The sequence below is a fragment of the Coenobita brevimanus genome, chromosome 50 (assembly GCF_032717465.1).
Source record: "Coenobita brevimanus isolate Jiangsu-jjx chromosome 50, ASM3271746v2, whole genome shotgun sequence".
Taxonomy (NCBI): domain Eukaryota; kingdom Metazoa; phylum Arthropoda; class Malacostraca; order Decapoda; family Coenobitidae; genus Coenobita; species Coenobita brevimanus.
In genome coordinates, this window is record NC_137003.1 from 45878172 (window position 1) to 45884171 (window position 6000).

The window sequence follows — 6000 nt, forward strand, 5'->3', positions numbered from 1 at the left end:
CTTCCTTTGCCAAGAACCACCGGCTCCGCGGACCCCACCACCTGTTAAATATCCTCAAGCACACCACCACCCCCTCCGCCCTCTTCCTCACCTATGACCAAACACAAGAGGAAAATTCTTATACTGCCGCCTGGCAGCACACACTCCGACACCTCCAGCCCGTCTACACCACCTCCAACACTCTAGCGTTCCACCTCCAGCCACAGGGACGTGACTTTTTTCAAGAACACGGTGGTGAAATGCGTGGCTTTGACCGATACGATTCTCCGGAATATTCCGGAGAATACCGCAGTATCCCCGACATCGAGGCGGACCAGGAGCAGTGGAGTCTGCCCTCAAGAATGCCGACACCCCCACTCGGACCCCCCGGGGTAGCCGCCGCCAGCCACCACCACTCCGGGCAACAGCGGCGTACGTCAGCCCGGGCCGTGCGCCCTTGTGACACTCAACCACCACGCCGCCGCCACCGTAGGCGAAAGACACTACCTTCGTGTGGCGGAATCACCGAGTTAGCTAGGGGTGGAGTCAGAAACTATACTCCAGGCAGCGCCCCTAAGGTAGAGACGATCTATGGTCGCTCTAATAGTGTCAAGGTAGAGACGATCAACGGTCGCTCCCATCAAAACCAGGTAGAGACGATCAGTGGTTGCTCCCATAAAAAAAAGATAGAGACGATCTATGGTCGCTCACATAAAAATCAGGAAGAGACGATCAATGGTTGCTCCCTGAAAGCTCAGGTAGAGACGATCAACGGTCGCTCCCTCAGCACACCGGTAGAGACGATCAATGGTCGCTCCCATAAAAAAAAGATAGAGACGATCTATGGTCGCTCACATAAAAATCAGGAAGAGACGATCAATGGTCGCTCCCTGAAAGCTCAGGTAGAGACGATCAACGGTCGCTCCCTCAGCACCCCGGTAGAGACGATCAATGGTCGCTCCCATAAAAACAAGGTAGAGACGATCTATGGTCGCTCCCATCAAAATCAGGTAGAGACGATCAATGGTCGCTCCCTGAAAGCTCAGGTAGAGACGATCCACGGTCGCTCCCTCAGCACCCCGGTGGAGACGATCGATGGTCGCTCCCAGGGTATAGTAAGGAGGAAAGACCTCCCTGTTTCCCCCGGCCTCTGTTCCCTGCGCGAGGCCCTGGAGAAGACCCACCTGTCGGGCCCCCGTGACAGCCGCTGCCGCAGTCCTCCCCTGTCGGCGCCCCTGCTCATAGGAGACCGCAGTCCGTCGCCTCTTCCGGCCCGCCCCAGGACACCCGGGCGAGACCTCACCACGCCCCCGCGACCTGACCCAGAGGTTCCTAGCCCTCTTCGGCCCCAGTCCGGAGCCCAGTCCGGAAACCCCCGGACGTGAGAGGACGCCCTAGCGAGTCGCCCCGTGCCCTCCCGGCTCGCCCTACCCTGACGACGCCCTCAGTCCGACCGGATCATCACTGAGGTAACCGTGTTTCTCTCCACGAGAGATACGAGTGATCCTGTAATAATCGTGAAGTAGGTTAAGTGTGACTCCTTTCCTCTTAGAATAAGACTAGTGCAGTAATTTCATGTAATTTCCATTGGGGTAAACCAGGACATAATGCTCCATTAACGGGCGAGAATGTGGGTAGAGACCTCAAGCGAAGATACGTGTGAGTGTCATCCCGAAGTTTTCTAAGGACTTCTCTCTAGAGCCCAAAGAAAGATTAACACATTATTGGAGTGCTATTGGCTAAGCTCTGAGTAATATAGTGGAATAGAATTTACGAGGGTTCCGACTTTGTTACGCGTTGGGAAGTGCGAGTCTACATAACCTACCGGGGAGATGTGTAATATATAAGCTGTGCCGACAGAAACCTAGTGTCACCAAAACAACGAGGACAGCGAGTAATAACTATATTCCCCTGTTCCGCACGCTATCCCTAAAAAACTCTCTCCACTCCTCACCCCCGCTCTTAAAATCCAACTAAGAACCAGAGTTAATTGTCAAAGAATTCTTGCCAACAGAAAACACCTAAACTCCCTTGTTAATATCGGGCCTCATTAAATATTACCATAACTTCCCCCTCGCCGTTCTAAGTCACTCTCCGTGTCTCCCTACTTCCCCCCCTCCTGGTAGATCACAAACCCCCCTCTCTCCCCTCACGCGCTCCGCGCGCACGGGTATTTACTGTACTCCTAATACTAAGATTTGTTGTATTGTCATTAATATCTAGGAAGCTAGTATCCTGCGAGATACACAATATTTTAGATAAGGTTTTGTGTTGCTCTATATTGTGATGTAATGTCTGCTGAAATGTCTTGTGCCTAACTGAAATAATACACGTGTATGGTGTTGCCGAAAGTTTTTATGTCCTGCCTCTCTTCATTGCACTAGCTCCGGTCTCGAAAGAGGACCCCGCTCCGTGTTGAGTTGATTTGGGACGAGAAGTCGAGCCAAATTCTACTCAGCATTACAGGGTGGATAGACAAGGATTGTGGAAAGTGTTAAGAATATAATTACGGAGTAGATGGGAAGTTGTTGAATGCTGTGAAGAGTATGTACGATGGTGCGAAGGCTGCAGTGCGTGTGGATGGTGAACTAAGTGAATTTTTCTTTGAAAGTTGGGTTGACACACGAATGAAGGTTTTTGATAACAGCCTCCTCCATTGGTATCCCTGCGTGTGTTTGTTGCATATTTATAATAAGCTATATCCATTGCTTCTCCCATGCATATTTCTACCTCGTCCTATTTGGCAACTCACCCACTGTCAGGCTTACCAACCCTAGCGAGACAGCTAGGTTGTTCAGTATGAAACACATCGGACCCCCCTGTAACGAAAGTTTTTTTGCTGTGTACACATGGATGGGGTAATAATAGAGGTACAAGGTAGGGTAGTGGATGTTGGAGTGGCCTTGGTGAGAGAGGATAGTGTTTGGAAACTCCCTGTACTGTTGTTTGCGGATGATACTGTGTTGTTGAGTGAAGACGAAGGGGAGCTGCAAGGCTTGGTGGATGAGTTCGAGTGTGTAAGAAACGGAATCTAAAGGTGAACGTAGGGAAGAGTAAAGTGATGGTCTTTGAGAGAGGTGAAGTCAGTGAATGTACAGCGAGGTTGGATGGTGAAGAATTGGAAAATGTGAGTACGTTTAAGTACTTGAGTAGTGTGATGAGTAAGGATGGAGGTTTGGAGGGTGAAGTGCTTGAAAGGGTACACCAGGGAAGAAAGGTTGCTGGTTCTTTGAAAGCAGTGATAAGAAATAGGGAAGTGAGCATGGAAGTGAAAAAGTTACTACATGACAGTATTGTGATACCAACTCTAATGTATGGAAGTGAAGCTTGGACGTTGTTGGAAGGACACAAGTCAAGAGTGAGAGCAGTGGAAATGAGTTATTTAAGAGAAGCCTGTGGAGTCACATGGAGAGACAGGCTGACGAATGAGGATATACACTGAGGTGGTTTGGCCATGTGGAGAGGATGGAGGGTGAAAGACTGATGAAGAGAGTGTATGTGAGTGAGGTGGAGGGGGGAAGAGGGAGGGGGAGGCCGAGGATGAGATGGAGTGATGGGGTGGAGAGGTATATGAGAGAGGGGTGTGTGAGTTGGGAGCTATCTATCTATCTATATACCTAGGCTGCTTCCCCCAAGGAAAGGGAGGTAGCCGAGACAGGACGACACACTCTCCATTTACTCATCCATTCACATCTTAGCCCCAAAGGGGAGAACGATCAGATCCTCACCGCACCACACCGCACAAGGGTCAACTGCGCAATGCAATCAGTGACATCCGCAGCAGGGCTCGACAGCAGAACTGGTTTACCCCTGCCACATCATAACAGACCCATCCCCTTACCCACACCTGACCTGACTAGCTGATCAGACCACATGCGGGAGAATATCCCCTCAGGGCTGCGTCGTCACTTATTTATTCACAATTTCTCTCCATTTATTTGTCACACACAGCCACTCTTCCTTGCTCAACAGACATCCCTCTCGCATCCAGCGCTCTCTTCACACTATCCATCCATCCTATTCGTGGTCTTTCTCTCAGCCTTACACCTCTCACATCAGATCTAGTTATCTTTTTCACCAATCGCTCATTATCCATTCTCTCCATATGCCCAAACCATCGCAACACCCTCTGCTCAACTCTACCAGCCATCTCCCGAACAACTCCAGTTCTCCTTCGCACTTCATCATTTCACACCCGATCCATACGCGTCACTCCACACATACTCCTCAGACACCTCATCTCCATTACATTCAAACTTTTCCTCTCTGCTACACCCATATTCCATGTTTCAGCCCCATATAATGCAGTCGGTACCACAACACCCTCATACAGCCTTCTCTTTACATCCATTCTATGCGAACGACATTTAAACACTTTTTTCATTCCTCCCAGCATCTTTCCTACTTCATTTATTCTAAACTTCACTTCTGCATCTATTCTTCCATCCACAGCAACATGTGACCCTAGATATTTAAAACAATCTACCTCCTCAAGCAACTCACCATTCAAAACTATAATCATCCCCCTACCATCTATCAACCTCGTACACTTCATCACTTTACTCTTATTCTCATTTACTTTCAAATTCCTCCTTTCACACACCCTTCCAAACTCCTCTACCAACTGTCTCAATCTCTCCTCTGAATCAGTCACCAGTGCAGTATCATCTGCAAACAGCAGCTGCTTCAGATTCCAATCTCCACCATCAACATTTACCAGACTCAGACCACCTAAATCTCTTGCATTCACCTCCCTTACAACACCATCCATGTAAATATTAAACAACCAAGGCGACATCACACATCCCTGTCGCAGCCCCACTCTCACGGGAAACCAATCACTCACAGCATTTCCCACTCTTACACATGCTCTACTATTTACATAAAAACTTTTCACCCCTTTTAGTAACCTACCATCAAGTCCATACAATCTTAAAACAGTCCACAAAGCCTCCCTATCAATTCTATCATACGCTTTCTCTAAATCCATAAATGCCCAAAACACATCCTTGCCTTTCGCTAAATACTTTTCACACACTTGTCTCACAGCAAACACCTGATCAACGCATCCCCTCCCTCTCCTAACGCCACACTGCTCATCACTAATCACTCCCTCTGTACCCTCTCTAACTCTCATAATTAACACTCTACCATACACCTTACCTACAACACTCAACAGACTTATACCCCTAAAGCTAGTACATTCATACTTATCACCCTTGCCTTTATACAACGGGACCACACAAGCACTTGCCCAGTCAATTGGCACCATACCTTTCTCAAAGCACACATTCAACAATCTTACTAACCAGTCAACAATAGTCACTCCACCACCCTTCATGCATTCCACAGCACACCCATCCATACCTGCAGCTTTCCCTGTTTTTATATCCTTTACTGCCTTCTTCACTTCCTCCTTCGTGATCAAAGAATCATTCAACTCTCCCAACACATTTATTCCTTGCACCCTTCCATCCGCCGCCACAATCTCAACCACCCTTTCCTCCTCTACATTTAACAATCTTTCAAAATACTCTGCCCATCTCTTCCTTACTCTATCCATCTCAATTAACATCCTTCCATCCTCTGCTTTTACTCGTTCTTCCTTCCCAGACTCTCCCTTTCGCACCCTTTTCACCTCCTTCCAAAACATTTTCTTATTCTGTTGAAAATTCTCTGTCAGCCGCCTACCCCACCTCTCATCTGCTGCCACTTTAGCATCACGCACAGCCCTTCTTGCTCTATTCCTCTTTTCCTTATACCTTTCATATGACATCTCATCCCTCCTCTGCAGCCACACTTCATATGCACGTCTCTTCTCGGCCACAGCCATACTTACTTCCTTGCACCACCATTCACTTCCTTTTCTTACACCACCACCCACACGTCTCACACCACACACCTCTTCTGCATGCCCCACCACAGCACTCTTAAACAACTGCCATTCCTCCTCCACGCTGCCATTTTCCCGATCTTTCACTGCGTTCCACTCATCTTTCAATTTCTCCTGATACTCTATCT